Source organism: Cottoperca gobio, chromosome 7 (assembly GCF_900634415.1).
Source record: "Cottoperca gobio chromosome 7, fCotGob3.1, whole genome shotgun sequence".
Lineage (NCBI taxonomy): Eukaryota > Metazoa > Chordata > Actinopteri > Perciformes > Bovichtidae > Cottoperca > Cottoperca gobio.
Window position 1 is genome coordinate 964153 of NC_041361.1, and position 16667 is coordinate 980819.

The 16667-nt window shown below is 43.5% G+C and overlaps 1 long non-coding RNA gene across 1 annotated transcript; it reads right to left on the reverse strand.

Moving 5' to 3' along the window:
- Positions 1 to 300: 300 nt before the first annotated feature.
- Positions 301 to 5150, reverse strand: LOC115010584 (uncharacterized). The gene is made up of 3 exons (XR_003832494.1): positions 5100 to 5150; positions 2203 to 2300; positions 301 to 692 (listed from the first exon to the last, which is right to left on the reverse strand). It is a non-coding gene; the product is annotated as an uncharacterized LOC115010584 (long non-coding RNA).
- Positions 5151 to 16667: the final 11517 nt, after the last annotated feature.

Sequence of the window (16667 nt, forward strand, 5' to 3'; positions counted from 1 at the left end):
CTATAAAATGTCAGAAAATAGAAAAGTTCCCTGTTATAAAACCCCAGAAACAAAGCAGATGAATAATAAACGTCTTGTTTTAATCAGCATACATGTAATTATCTTTCTGTAAACTCATTTTAAGATATTCTGAGACATAACAGCGAGACAACAACACATTTGTGATGCAATATTACTCTCAAATTAAGAAATATTTATCTTTCTCATGTAAATAGATTTTAAAGATTCTTCACAACGTCATCTTTTTTATTGGTGATTTTTCCACTGGAGTTGCCTTCAGTGAAATCTTATTTTATCTTATAGTTTCTTATCATATTGTATTTAATCTAATCATATAAAATGTCAGAACATAGTAAAGATGCCTGTCATTATATCCCACAGGTCAAGCAGATAAATGCAACAGTCTAAAGAACACAGACATGAAGTTCATGACCATATATAACAAAGAAAAGCATCAAATCAGAATAGTTGTGACTAATCGACTAATCAGCTGATTGTTCAGCTCTATTCTGAGCCGTTACATGACGACTTAGAGGAAAGAAAGAAAAACAGACAGAGATTCCACATTAAAGCTCATCCTTCGTCTTCTCCTCCTCCTTCGTCTTCTTCTCCTTGTAGAAGACTTTTCCATCAGGCTGCTTCTTCCAGTTCACTTGGATGTTCTCATCCAATCCTTTCAGCTTCTGTTTGATCTGAGATACAAAACTCCTCCTCACCATCACCATCATCATCATCATCATTATCCTCATCATCACCATCCTCATCATCCTCATCATCATCCTCATCATCCTCATCATCATCCTCATCATCACCATCACCATCCTCATCATCCTCATCATCATCTTCTTCATCATCCTCATCACCATCCTCATCATCCTCATCCTCTTCTTCATCATCCTCATCATTATCATCCTCATCATCCTCATCCTCACCATCCTCATCATCACCATCCTCATCATTCTCTTCATCATCATCATCATCATCCTCACCATCCTCATCCTTATCATCATCATCACCATCCTCATCATTCTCTTCATCATCATCATCCTCAACATCCTCATCATCATCATCATCACCATCATCCTCATCATCATCATCATCATCATCCTCATCATCATCCTCTTCATCATCCTCACCATCCTCATCATCACCATCCTCATCATCCTCATCATCCTCATCATAATCATCATCATCATCATCATCCTCATCCTCATCATCATCGTCCTCATCATCCTCATCATCCTCATCCTCTTCTTCATCATCCTCATCATTATCATCCTCATCATCCTCATCCTCACCATCCTCATCCTTATCATCATCATCACCATCCTCATCATTCTCTTCATCATCATCATCATCATCCTCAACATCCTCATCATCCTCTTCATCATCCTAATCATCATCATCATCATCATCATCATCATCATCATCATCATCCTCATCCTCATCATCATCCTCATCATCCTCATCATCATCCTCATCATCCTCACCATCATCATCATCCTCATCCTCATCATCCTCATCATCCTCATCATCCTCTTCATCATCATCCTCTTCATCATCATCCTCTTCATCATCATCATCATCATCATCATCATCCTCATCATCATCATCATCATCCTCATCCTCATCATCATCATCATCATCCTCATCCTCTTCATCCTCTTCATCCTCTTCATCATCCTTATCCTCCTCATCCTCATCATCATCATCATCCTCATCATCATCATCCTCATCATCATCATCATCATCACCATCCTCATCACCATCATCATCATCCTCATCATCATCATCCTCATCATCATCCTCCTCATCATCATCATCATCATCCTCATCATCCTCATCATCATCCTCATCATCCTCATCCTCTTCATCATCCTCCTCATCCTCCTCAACATCCTGCATATGTATGACTGATTGTTATTTGAGCAGCGCTCTGCTGAAGTCCTGTCCTGTATTTGGACAAAGTGTTGTAATGTATAATGGAAACAGCTTTTCAATGTCATTTACTGAATGTTCTTATTTTGCAGAGTTTAATATGTTTAAATATCTCTTCATGTGTTTCCTACCTCTTCTGTCTCTTGTACTGCTGTAATGTGAATTCCCCCTCTGGAGATCAATAAAGTTTTATCTCATTTGAATTTGCTTTAAAGATTCATCTGGTTGTTCTGTTTCTTCATAAAAGTATAAAAGATGATTTACCGTCAGCAACATGTTCTCCAGCACAGCAGGGTCGTCCAGATCCACAGAGGAGCTTTTCTCCACCTTCAGTTTGAACAATTTCAACTCTTGCTTTGGAACTGAAGACACAAACAAACTTCATCAGTCACAACATTTATTGTTGGTTCTTTTTTCAGCAGACTCAGTTTTTCCATATAATTCTGACATTCCTCTGGATTTCATGTGTTTAAACAGTGACAGTGACCTCTCTGGGAACCATCACCTTATCGTGGTGGAGAGGTTTGTGTGTCCCTATGAACCTGAGAGCTGTGTTGTCTGGAGCCTAGTGCTCCTGGTAGGGTCTCCCAAGGCAAATTGGTCTCAGGTGAGGGGCCAGACTAAGAATGGTTAAAAAACGACTTCATGAAAGAAAGGGAAAGGAAAGGAGAGACCCTGCCCGAAGGAAGCCCGGGGCCCCCGTCTGGAGCCAGGCCCAGAGGGAGGGCCCGACAGCGAGCGCCTGGTGGCCGGGTTTGCCACGGAGCCCGGTCAGGCACAGCCCGAAGAAGCTACGTGGTGCCTCCCATCCATCCATCCTGTGGGCCCACCACTCATGGGAAAAACCGCTGGGGTCGGGTGCGCTGTCACATGGGTGGCGGTGATGGTCAGGGACCTCGACGGACAAGACCCGGGCAGCAGAGGCTGGCTCTGGGGACGTGGGGGAAGGAGCCGGAACTAGTGCGGGAGGTGGAGCGCTACCAGTTGGATCTGGTGGGGCTTACCTCCACGCACAGTCTTGGCTCTGGAACCGTACTCCTGGATAGGGGTTGGACTCTATTCTTCTCCGGAGTTGCGCAAGGTGTGAGGCGTCGGGGATACTCACTAGCCCCCGGCTGAGCGCCGCTACGTTGGAGTTTATCCCGGTGGACGAGAGGGTCGCCTCCCTACGCCTTCGGGTTATGGGGGGGAAAACTCTGACTGTTGTTTGTGCCTATGCCCCAAACCGCAGTTCTGAGTATTCGGCCTTCTTGGAGACCCTGAATGGAGCCCTGCAGGGGGCTCCAGTAGGGGACTCCGTAGTCTTGCTGGGAGACTTCAACGCACACGTGGGAAATGATGGAGACACCTGGAGAGGCGTGATTGGGAGGAAGGGCCTCCCTGATCTAAACCCGAATGGTCGTTTGTTGTTGGACTTCTGTGCTAGCCATGGAATGGCCATAACAAACACCATGTTCGAACATAAGGATGCTCATAAGTGCACGTGGTACCAGAGCACCCTAGGCCAAAGGTCAATGATCGATTTCGTAATCGTATCATCTGATCTGAGGCCGCATGTTTTGGACACTCGGGTGAAGAGAGGGGCGGAGCTGTCGACTGATCACCATCTGGTGGTGAGTTGGATCAAGGGGTGGGGGAAGACTCTGGACAAACCTGGTAAACCCAAACGGGTAGTGCGGGTGAACTGGGAACGTCTGGAGGAAGCCCCTGTCCTGGGGATCTTTAACTCACACCTCCGGTGGAGCTTTTCAGCCATCCCTGTGGAGGTTGGGGGCATTGAACCTGAGTGGGCGATGTTCAAAACCGCAAGGATCCTGGAGGGGGCCTGGGAGTACGCCCATCCGGTCTACATGTGTTTTGTGGATCTGGAGAAGGCGTATGACCGGGTCCCCCGGGTGATACTGTGGAAGGTGCTGCGGGAGTATGGGGTGAGGGGGTCACTTTTGAGGGCCATCCAATCCCTGTACGCCCAAAGCGAGAGTTGTGTCCGGATACTCGGCAGTAAGTCGGACTCGTTTCCCGTGAATGTTGGCCTCCGCCAGGGCTGCGCTTTATCACCAATCCTGTTCGTGATTTTCATGGATAGGATATCGAGGCGTAGTCGTGGAGGAGAGGGGTTGCAGTTCGGTGACCTGAGGATCTCATCGCTGCTCTTTGCAGATGATGTGGTCCTTATGGCATCATCGGTCTGTGACCTTCAACAGTCACTGGATTGGTTCGCAGCCGAGTGTGAAGCGGTTGGGATGAGGATCAGCACCTCCAAATCTGAGGCCATGGCTCTCAGCAGGAAACCGGTGGATTGCCTACTCCGGGTAGGGAATGAGCCATTACCCCAAGTGAAGGAGTTCAAGTACCTCGGGGTCTTGTTCGCGAGTGAGGGGACAATGGAGCGAGAGATTGGCCGGAGAATCGGAGCAGCGGGGGCGGTACTGCAGTCGCTTTACCGCACCGTTGTGACGAAAAGAGAGCTGAGCCAGAAGGCAAAGCTCTCAATCTACCGGTCGATCTTCGTTCCTACCCTCACCTATGGTCATGAAGGCTGGGTCATGACCGAAAGAACGAGATCACGGGTACAAGCGGCCAAAATGGGTTTTCTCAGACGGGTGGCTGGCGTCTCCCTTGGAGATAGGGTGAGAAGCTCAGCCATCCGTGAGAGACTCGGAGTAGAGCCGCTGCTCCTTTACGTTGAAAGGAGCCAGTTGAGGTCGGTTCGGGCATCTAGTAAGGATGCCACCTGGGCGCCTCCCTAGGGAGGTGTTCCAGGCACGTCCAGCTAGGAGGAGACCCCGGGGAAGACCCAGGACTCGGTGGAGAGATTACATCTCCTCACTGGCCTGGGAACGCCTCAGGATCCCCCAGTCGGAGCTGGAGGATGTGGCCCGGAGAAGGGAAGATTGGGGTTCCTTACTGGAGCTGCTGCCCCCGCGACCCGATCCCGGATAAGCGGTAGACGATGGATGGATGGATGGATGGAGAGAAAATGTGGTATTTTCAGCATTAAGTCAAAGTGATCATCTGCATATGATCAACATCATTAGAGTTCAACTTTATCATCCAGAATTAGATATTTTGTGTTGTTTTCGTTATATTATCATTCAGGACATTTGATGCTAAAGTGAAGTTTAATCTAAATACTATTTGAATCATGGGTTACCACTCACGTGGACTGTAGCAGATGAACGGGTTCTTCCTCCCACAGGAAACAGTCCGCCCATTTTCCAGAGGATCTGAAGTCTGCAACCACACAAGCCTTATTGATCCGATATTTGTTAGGTTCCCCAGCATTCCAGAACCTAAATGTGGAGTCACTTCCATCTGACCACTTCGAGAAGTCTCTGGAAAGTCCGATCCAGGCTTTGCCCCCAGCAGGTACCAGATCCTGTATCTTCTGGTTCTCTGCCATGTTCCTCACACTGGCCAGGTCTGTGTAGTTTGCTCTGCAGTAGCTCTGGGCCTCAGTCCATGTCATCCGGATGTTGATCAAGACAAATGTCACATTCAGTCCTGAAAATGGACGACAGTGAAGTTCTGTGTAGAGGCACCATAACATACAGCCTGCCATTAGTAACACATCTGTGGTGCCTTTATAATATATAATATATGATCTTTAAATCACTGATATATAAGAAATCACATCAATGAAGTCATTCATTTGTAAACATTAAAATGTAAGACATCATCTTAATAAATGTTATTGAGTATTTCTTATCAGTCTCTCCACATGAATATAAATATATTAATATTTAAACAAAGAAAAGAGGAGCGACAGGCAGCAATGCTAGCAGGAAGAGAATACCTTTGCTGCCATATGTTTACTTATTATTTGCTTCTCAGTCGCCTGTAAAGGACTTTGAATTGAACTAAACTGTATGAACTGATTGACTGATACTACATAGGCTCAAAATAAAATAAAATAAATGAAGAGAAAGAAAAGAGAAGAGAAACTTCACAAGTTAGTATTCTCACCTCTGACATCTAAGCAGATTGTCAGATGAGATTCTTCACAACTGTCGTCATTCCATCGTCCCAGATGATTAATGAACGTGCAGTTTTGGTTCCCTAAATAGTTGTTTGGTTGTTCAGGACCCCACAGTCTGAACTCTGTCTCTCCGGGTCGGTAGAAACTTCTGTCTGACAGTGACCACCTCCAGCTGTCCAGGTCATCGTAAAGACCTATCCAGGTGAGCTGAAAGCAATATTTCATTGTGATATAAAGAATTAGACCCTGCTCTAGCTTTTGTTCAATGCAACATATTTACATAAACTTTGCATTCACAGTCTTGATACTGCCCATCAGTCTGATCCTCTACGACTTTATTACAGGATTTCATGATTCCTTTGGCTCAACTTTCAAAACAGTTTCAATTTGAAAGCTCTTAAAGATCAGGTTCACATTCTTTGTGTCTTAAAACAATATTCAGGTGTCATATAAGATAGAAACATGTTCATCATTCCTCCTCTTCATACTGGACTATAAGAGACGCTCTTGTGAAGCACTTTAATGTAAGTGATGAAGGATAACGTCCACTGCAGTTCAAAAGGGAAACACTGTCTGGTGAAACACAATGAGGGAGTTTTATACTAAAACACTTTATACTTCTACTCGACTACATTTTAGAGACATTGTGTACTTTTTACTGCGATACAGTTTAGTTATTAGTTACTATGTCGGGTCAGATTTTAACCTTTCAGACCACCTGTCACCAACATAATTATTAAAAAGGACTTTGAAATGAAAGAGATAGAAAAGTGAACTCACACGGGCCGTAAGGTATGTTTTTCATTCTGCTTAAATCCACCATGTTGTTCAGGGTGTTCACATCCTCCATGTTGTGTACAGTGACCAGGTCCGTGTATTTCTCTCTGCAGTAACTTTGTGCTTCAGTCATGGTCTTCGGATCATAAATAAAATGGAACTGACGTTCAGCATGTGATGAGACAGCACACAGCCCTGTAGTGACACACACATGCACATTGATTAGATTTAGGCTGTAACTTGACTTTGTAACATCACATTTCAGTGTATTCAGACGTGTCATTGTAACTCATTGTGGAGTTTAACATTTACATTTTACTCTAGTACTTTACATACCAGCAGAATTGTTTAGTATTTAGTAGTATTTCTGTTTTATGCTGCTTCATACTTCTACTACAGAACATTTTACACTGAAATATTTTTAAGATTTTACCTTAAAACAAATGATAGTAATCTTAAAATACAGTTAATCATTCTGTATTAAACTTAGTTTCTCCTCTTCTTATATGAATCATCTCACAACGCCTCAGATCTACCAGGTGACCCTCTGGAGGGGCCTGACCCTCAGGTTGGGAACCACTGGACTAAACTAGCCAACTGTACACAAAGTAGTTAAAACTCCATCTGGAGCAGCTCCAACAGTAACGCTGCTCTAACATTGATCAGCATTAACAATCTAATGATGTCACATAGAATCAGATATCAGTCACTGGAGACATGTTACTGCTCAATGACTACTTTTACTGCTGATACATTAAGTACATTCAGGTACGTCAAGCCTGTCTTAAAACAATTCTCACAGGACAAAATGTACATCAAACAGGTTTTCGTGGATACAAGCGTCTGAAATGAGTTTGTCGGGTGTCTGGAGGAGCTCAGACCTCCGGAGGGAGTTAAGCTGCTCCTTTGAGACAAAAGAGGCCCGTTGAGGTTTTACATTGTTTTGTTGGTTATTTTACTAAAGTAAAGGATCCGAGTACTTTTCTACCACTGAGTAAGTTATCTTCAGATATGGGTGAAAGCCCAGATCTAGCATCAGGGCAGATCTACCAGGGGCCAATGTGCCTGAGGGCTCCTGCCTTTAGAACAAATACCAATAGAATGAGGTGATTCACTGTTGTTCACTAGTGCAGGTATAAATGGTGCCTGTGTACATTTTAATTGATTTATCCCTCGTTTAGTTTAAAGGATAATGGAGAGCTGTGGATCCTGCATCTTTCAGACGGATTCAAGATCAGTGTTCGTCTGCACATTAATTATAATATAACTGAAGTGCGTCACAATAGTGTTCAGATAAGAGTTCTGTTGCCACAATGATGTCTCAATGTACTGTAATAAAATAATATAAACACATATAAAACACTTGCCTGGTGCAGCCATGATGAGCAGAAGAACTACGTCCATCGTTGTTTGCTCTCTGTTCATTTGATGTGTGTTGCGGCTGTTGAAAGAGTGTATTGTGTAAGACATGCAAGGCTTAAAGTACGCCAGCATCATTTGACTTCATGCAAATGGTCCAACAATGCACCTCACCACATCTAATCTTAAGACGACAGGCCCATGGACGCACAGACGGGTGCAAGTACCTTTTCTACTTACAGAACGTGTCGTCTGAAACCAGCAGTGACAGTTGTGCTGCGCGATGCGTCGCTTTGTGTGGTGTAAGATAGAGAGGGCCCTAAGAGTCTACAGTCAGGATAGCAGCTCTGCAAGGTTGAACTTGGGCTAAATGCTCACACGCTGATAATAAGCAGGTTTAGTGTTCACCTTGTTTACAATTCACCTATTGTTGGAGAAAATGTTCATCCAGCAAGTACTTTATACCTAGCATAAATGATAAAACTCTGCACTCACAGCAGGTCTGGAGCACGGTGACAATGCTGAATGAGCAGGTTCTTTTTAGAGGGAAACATTAAGTTACCAAATTAACCCAGACATGACAGATTTACTTTAAGACTAGAACTAGACCAGAACTTCAACAGTTTATAGGATTTAAAGTGTTCGAGGAAGAGGTCCAGACTTCACTTCTGGCCGGAGAAAATACATTTTCCTCACACTATTAGCATGCTAACATTTGCTTATTAGCACTAAACACAAAGTGCAGCTGAGGCTGATGGTAATGTTGTTCATTTTGAAGTTATTTTATCATAAATCAAAAAATTGGACCAAAGATCAAAAACATCAGTTCATCCTCTGGGGACCATGAATGTGTGCAGCAGGTTTCACATCCAAAAGTTGGTGAAGATGTTTCAATAAAGATCTAAAACGTCGACTTCATGGTGGAGCTAGTGGAAAAGTCAGAGGATCAACAAAGGTCTTAAAATGCCTCCACTTGGGACCCTAAATATCCGTAGTAAATGTCCTGACAATTGCTCTTATTGTTATCAAGATGTTTCAGACTGAACCACAAAAGTAAACCTAACTGTGGCTTTAGAGTAAAAGTCAAGGATTCACCAAAGTCAGTAGGATTCATCCTCTGGGGATCATGAATGTCTGAACATAATTTCCATCCAACACATCCAATAGTTGTTGAGATATTTCAGTCTGGACCAAAGTGGTGGACCAACAGACTGACTCTGCCTTCCCTAGAGCTGCTAGCATGGCTTAACATTAACAGAGAGGGAAATAGAAAAGATAAGAAAATGTATTAGTTACTTTATTCTCCTTTCTGCTTCTTTAACACAAGTGTAAGTGTTGGGATCCTCACAGCATTCAGATTGAGCTGTCGGACTGAATTTCTCATGATCCTTTGAATCAAGACCCTCCCTTGTTGTAGAATTATTTATTCGGCAAGTACTTTGTATCAAACATAAGATGAAAGTGTGTAAAATGACAATGATGTTCAATGTACATAGTCTTGTGTATGAAAGGATATACATGTATATCTTCATGGAGAAGCGGGGAGGGGCATATATGAGAAGTGTAGTGTAAGGGAGGAAGTGCAGATATGACGTCGTAGGTTCAGAGTAAGTTCATGTTTGAAAAAGCTCCGTATGGCAGAAACATGTGCTGGCGTATACGAGTCCAAATATGTCCAACTTTTCATCGGATCGGAAAAGTGAAGCGCATGTCTAACCTATTGATAGCGTATCACTTACTTATACAAAATGTATCAGACGAATGCCCAACGAATGCATAACGTATACAAAATATCGGCAACATGCTGGTGTACGTTGATATAAGGCATAAGTAGTATTCGTTAAGAGCAGGCGGTGTTACGCTGGGGTGCGTTGTTGAACGCTGAGGCCGTGAAAATGTTTTGAGCATGTTCAAAATGTTCGGACGTACGTGTGCTTCATAAGTTATGCAGACGTTAGACATAAGTTTGTTACGTTAGACATACGTGAATACGTGTTTCTACAGTACAGCTAGCGTTTTGAGAGCTTATTGGGGTTTGAATATAGTATGTAGGGTCCCTGTGAGAAGCTCATCCTCACTTCTTCACAGCACGTCTTGATAAATACATCAACCCAGCATCAGAGAGCATGGAGGATGCTGAGAGGCTGCGACAAGAGTACATTCTGTTCTCCAGCATCAGCATGATGTGCACCAATTGGCACTTTTCCAGCTCCGTTGGCCAGACGCTCTTATACCTTTTGTATAAGTAAGTAATACGCTATCAATAGGGTTGACATACGTATTATAATTCGTTATGTATACGTCAACAAAAACACAGCTGTGGAAAAGTTGGACGTATTTGGAATTTTGAGTTACTTTTCATATACGCCTGGCATATGTTTCTTCCATACGGAGCTGTGTGACAGGGCCCTAAGCACAAAATGGTGGAGGAATACTGAGGATGGGGTTTTGAGACTCTAGCAAAGACTGTACCGCACCAACCAGCTTCACGCTATCACGACATGTGAAGAATACGGCCTCAGGCCCCACAGATGCAGACGCTGAATCAGGAGTTTGAGAGACAGGTGGCGCTCCATGATTTATGGATATGAAAAAGTAGATGGTGGGAAACTGAGGACCTTATGACCTTTTATTTCCACGAGAGATATGGGGGGTATAAAGGGAAACACAGAACGTAAGAATTGTAGTGCTTTCAGCTGGCTGAAACCTATTTATGTAAGAATAAACTCTGTGTATTCAACTTGATTCTTCTTCAGTGAACTTAATTGAATATGTTGTAACTTTAAAGACTAGAACTAAACCAGAACTTCTACAGCTTATTAAAATGAAAGCGTTTGAGGAAGAGGTCCAAACTTCTTTTTGGCGCGAAGGAAGATACTTTTTCCCCCGACACCCTCACATCCTGCAACCTGACGTCACCTTTCACACGTAGGTGTGAAAACTCAGCTGATATACCCAAAACACAGCCATGTCTTCTTTCTCTTCCCAGGACGGAACATCCTGGTGCATCAGTCCAGTGGAAGCACAGCTGAAACAGCACAAAGACACAAGGACTCGACCGGCAGCACGCCGCACAACAAAGCTTCCTTCATCTCAAAGGATTCACCAGCTGAGCTAAGAGCTGAGAGCTCAGTAGCCTTTCCATTCATGAACTGAACTTCCACTGGGCATAGTATATGATTTAGTATACATGAAGTTTACACGGCTTAGTAAACATTGAACTGCTATACTGTTGTAAATGTATAGCAGAATAAACAAATGCCCTTTTTCTTATTTCTGTTCAGACATTTGGGACAAAAAGCAACAAGAAGTCCTGAGAACACAAAGAGGTTTTGTCCGGCACTTTTCTGCGTGGTTGAGACACAAAGACTGTATGTGAGCAGAAGACCAAGAATTGCTTTATATATTAATGTGTACCAATGTCAGAGCCTACAGGTGGTCAGAGCAAACTCTAAACTTTACTTTAATGAACCTCAGGGAAGCAAAGTAGGCTGTGTCAACCACATGAATACAGTGAGCAGAGGTATGCATACATTAACACAATAAACTGAGCTCTAAACAGACTAGTTACCAGCCCGATGTCAGTTCTGGTCTTTCACAGTGCTCTCAGTGCTCTCAGGGCTTGGCGGGCTGCGTTCTCAAACGTTGCGTCTCCTGCTAGTCGACTCAGCGTGGCGAACTCCAGGATGAAGGTTCCCACGCCGGCGGTACAAGTGACGGGTGTTTCGGTGGACTGACTCCGTTCAGCAGGTTCACCGTACCGTACGGCATGCCGGTGGGAGTCTGGAACGATGACATCATCAAACAACGTGTTATTGCTGCAGCAGATACAGCACAGGGATTCTTGTTGCATTTTAAGAAATGATGTAGTTACAGAGCACAACAAATGCAAACAAGCTCCAGCACACTTTCTTACTTGAAAGATAAATGTATCCATTTTGGTACTACACCTTTAACAGACGAACTTTAGTACCAACACTTTTTTTGTTGAAGTTTGACAGTGTTCAGGAGTTTATCTGCAACTGTTGAGCTCCTCGTCCCTCTCATACACATCTGTCTCATGAAAGAGATGTGCACAGTGTTTGTGTGCTCATAGTTACAGAGCAGACACAATAAAATACAATTAATGTAAGATAAAAGACAAAACAGATACAATGTGACTTCATAGGATATAGTTAACAGATGAGGGAAACATTATAGCAAGAAAGAAATAAAGAAACGTGTCGAACAGACGTGTCCTCAAAACAACTTCTGATCTCAGTTTAAATTTGCAAAAATTTGCATTTAGTTTGGTTTGGTAGCACATAAACAAATTGAAGCCTATTTGTTTATATATATATATATTGCACTTTAAAAATACTACATTACAACTAAAGGTCTTGCATAAAACCACTGGTCGTCGACTCGATTTGCAAAAAGACTGGAATCTCAGTGCACATCCAACTTTACACTGAACACCTACACCTCTACAAGAACGCTCTCTCCACCGCAAATACCTCCTACTACTCCAACCTCATCAGCACTGGTAAAAATAACACCAGAACCCTCTTTTTATTTTATTTAGCCTTTATTTATACAGATAAAAAATCTCATTGAGACACAGGGTTTCATTCTCAAGAGAGACCTGATCAAATGGCAACAGCACCATACAAGTTACAGACGTACAGGACACTAAACAAAGAGGCAACAGTCAAATAAAGCATCATAAAGAAACCATAAAAGTGCATTTTCAATGACAAGAACAAACACCGACAGCTGATTTCTCTAGATTTTTTTAAATGAGTTTAAAATCTCCTCGGGGTATCAAGCTGGACAGCTTAAGTTCCTGCTGAAGCGTGTTCAAGGTTGAGGGGGCAGAGTATGAAAAGGCCTTTTTTCCAAGTTCCGTGCGAATTGACAGAGTGATGTAGTTTTGAGATTGTAGCCCATAGCTGTACTGTTTGTGTGATATGTAGATGGAGGGCAGTCCAAGCATAGATGTGTAGATGAATTTGTACCAGTGCAGAAATCTGCACACTGATAATGATGTCCAGTTGACTAGAGCAGTGGCCCCCAACCACCGGTCCGGTCCGTACCGCATTTGGTACCGGGCCGCACAGAAAGAATGAATAAAAAAATATTTTATTTTGAAAGAGGTTTTATTTTGGAAAATCACCAGATACATCCATCTCAGTCACGTGATACTTTACTTCAAAATGTAAGCGCACAAGCAACAATGAGTGGAAAACAAACGTCTTTAAGGAGCTTTTTTGGAAAATACCCAATGAGGAGGCAGAAGAAGAAGAGCCTTCCAAGAAATAGAAAGCTGCATTTAAAAGACAATATCAGAAGTTCTACTTAAAATACGCGTTTATCGCTACAGGTGATTCTCATGCGCCACTCTGCATAATACACAGGCTCGCACATGAGGCAACGAAGCCTTCAAAACTGCTTCCGCACCTTGAGACCAAGCACCCGCCATTAAAAGACAAGCCCTTGGCGTTTTTTGAAAGAAAAAAACATGAACAAGAAGGACATAAACAATTACTGATGGTCACCACATCAACACATGCGAGTGCACTGAGGGCATCATACTTAGTGACTAACCGTATTGCTAAGAGAAGAAACCTTTTACTATAGGTAGTGTGCAAACACGTGACAAAACTGTGTGACGTATGTGTGCGACGCCATTTTGGATGAAAAACAAATCAACAATGGCGTCGAAAGCGAACAACAATACAACTCCGACTTCAAAGTATTGTGACTCTCTGGAGTCCTCTGCAACTCACACGTGAACGGGCGCCGTCTTGTTTGTGTATATCATCCAACATGGCTGATTTACGGGTTGGGAATTAAGCGTGATGTCACATGCCCCTATATTGGACTGGCTCGTTGCAGAGACACAAGCTCAGGGCTCCGTCTAATTCAGCGTAATGGTGAGTTTTTTTTATACACTTTATATTTGTTTTTATGCCGGTCGTATAATTTTATTTCGTCATATTTATCCCCCCACACTTTGAAGGCCGGTCCTTAAAAATATTGTCTTACATGAAACCGGTCCGTGGCGCATAAAAGGATGGGGACCGCTGGATTAGAAAGTACAGTGTGCAACGGTGTGTGAGGGGTTTACAGTTGGTTATGAACCTCAGAGCAGATGAAGTATAGTCCATAGTCCAAGAGCGGCAAGAATGTGGCAGCTACAAGCCGTTTTCTAGCACTGGTGGAGAAGCAGGCCTTGTTTCTAAAAAAAGAAGCCCAGCTTTTAATTTCAGTTTCCTGAAAAGATTTTGAAGCAGAGGTTGTCGTCAATAGTGATGCCGAAGTATTTGTAGGTGTTGACAATTTCAATGGGGGTACCCTCTTGTCAACAGTCAGCCACCTACAACCTGCTACAACTCTCCCTCCAGATGTCTCCACCCACCACCACAACGACTTCCTGCAATTCTTTGACACCAAAATCAACATCATCCACCATCAGCTGACCTCATCCTGCACTTCCAAGTGATCCACCTTGGATGGTTACCACCGGCCAACCATTCACCAGCACCCTGTAACGGTACGATCAAGACGGAAGGGAGGTGGGACTCAATTGCATGACACAGAGGCAGACAAGTGTTGAATGGGAATAGTCTTTACTGAAAACTTTGCAGTTGCTATGGTACACGCATAGACAGTTGATCATACAAATTATCAAGGGGTAATCCAGGAGCAGAGTCGGGTCACGGAAACAGGTTTGGTACACGGGCAGATACTCAGCGTAGCAGTACAGCAGACAAGGATCAGGCAAGGGCAGAATCGAGTCACGGAAACAAGGTTGAGGAAGCCGGGGAATCAAACGCTTGGGAAACAGGAAGACGGGACTAATGCTGGAACTCTTGACATCGAAGTACGAAGACGAACTGGCAACGAGAGACAAACAAAACAGACTCTATATACACACCAAGTACTGAGAGGGAACGAGACACAGGTGAGGACACTAACGAACAGATTGGGGACACCTGGGGGTAGGAAGTAGAAACAACAGAGAACAGGTAATTAACAAAGTAAAACAGGAAGTACAAACACAACACAAAACATCTAACGAACAGGCCGACTTGGACTGTAAGGAATCTGGGTGTGACACTGGACGACCAACTGTCCTTCAGTGCCAACATCGCTGCAACAACCCGTTCCTGCAGACGCACTCTTTATAACATCAGGAGGATACGTCCCCTGCTGACTCAGAAGGCAACGCAGGTTTTTGTCCAGGCTCTTGTCATCTCACACCTTGACTACTGCAACTACCTCCTTGCTCATTCAGAATGCAGCAGCCCGACAGGTCTTTAACCTCCCCAAGTTCGCCCACACTGCACCGCTCTTCCGCTCCCTTCACTGTGTCGGCCCAAATCTGCTTCAAGACGCTGGTGCTGGCCTACCGTGCTGTGAATGGATCAGGCCCTTCCTAAATCCAGGCCGTAGTTAAACCATACACCCCAGCTCGCTCACCTCGCTCTGCATCGGCCAATCGGCTCGCTACTCCCTCACTGCGAGCGGGACACAGATTCCCCTCAAACAAAACCCGCCTGTTTGCTACCCTGGCTCCAAAATGGTGGAACAAGCTCCCCATTGATGTCAGGTCAGCAGAAAGCTGTCACACCTTCCGTCGCAGACTGAAAACTCACCTGTTTCAACTTTACTTCAGCCAATGAAGTAGAAAAATAAATAAAATAAATCTGTTCTTTGTATGTTGCACTTACATTGGTTTGGCTTATTTGAGGCTATTGTTCTGCACTTAAATGATTTCACCTATTTGAAGCTAATGTACTAAAGATATCAGCTGTTCGGAGTTCAATCCTCATGATTGTTTGCACTTATTGTAAGTCGCTTTGGACAAAAGCGCCAGCTAAATGAACTGTAATGTAACATGTGCATCATTTAGGTGCCAGCCATGAACTAACAAAAAATAAATGAATAAATATTCATCCATGGTGGGATGATGGGGGATAAATAGAGGGATAATGTGAGAGGTCATGAGGTGTTCAGGGAGTTATCTATACATGTTGAAATCAACAGGGAGGCTAACAAATGAATTTGAAGGAACAATTGTCCAGACACATGAAATCAGTGGCATTACTAACAGCTTCCAGTTCCAGCTATAGTAGCTGTGGTACTTGTACTTGTGAGACGTCTGTAATACTAATGGAACTATTTTAGCCTGAGCAGTCACAGTAGTGGTAGTGCTGTAGTTATAGAACCAATGGTCCTTGTAGTATCAGTTTTATATGAGGTTGTTGATTGTTACCGGTTTGTAAGGGCTTCAAGCTTAAGCTCATACGATTTCAATACTCTTATTAAATTAATCACACATCCGCTACACAACTCAGTGTACGAGTTGCCAGGTTCAGGTGCATCTGCCAAATAAAAACATTTGGTATTTCATTAATTTATAATGAGTAACCACTTATTCATATTTAATCTAGCCGATGATCGATGGATGAAAAAAGGAAGGAATTTGCACGCGCACATCTTTCACTTCCTGACAGCTGACACACCAACAGCAGAAATCTACCTGTGCTCGTGTGTTTCCCTCACTTCTTTGTGTTTTATTCAATTTCCTGTGTCCCTGCTCCCGTGTGCGTGACCCTGTTAGTTTGGG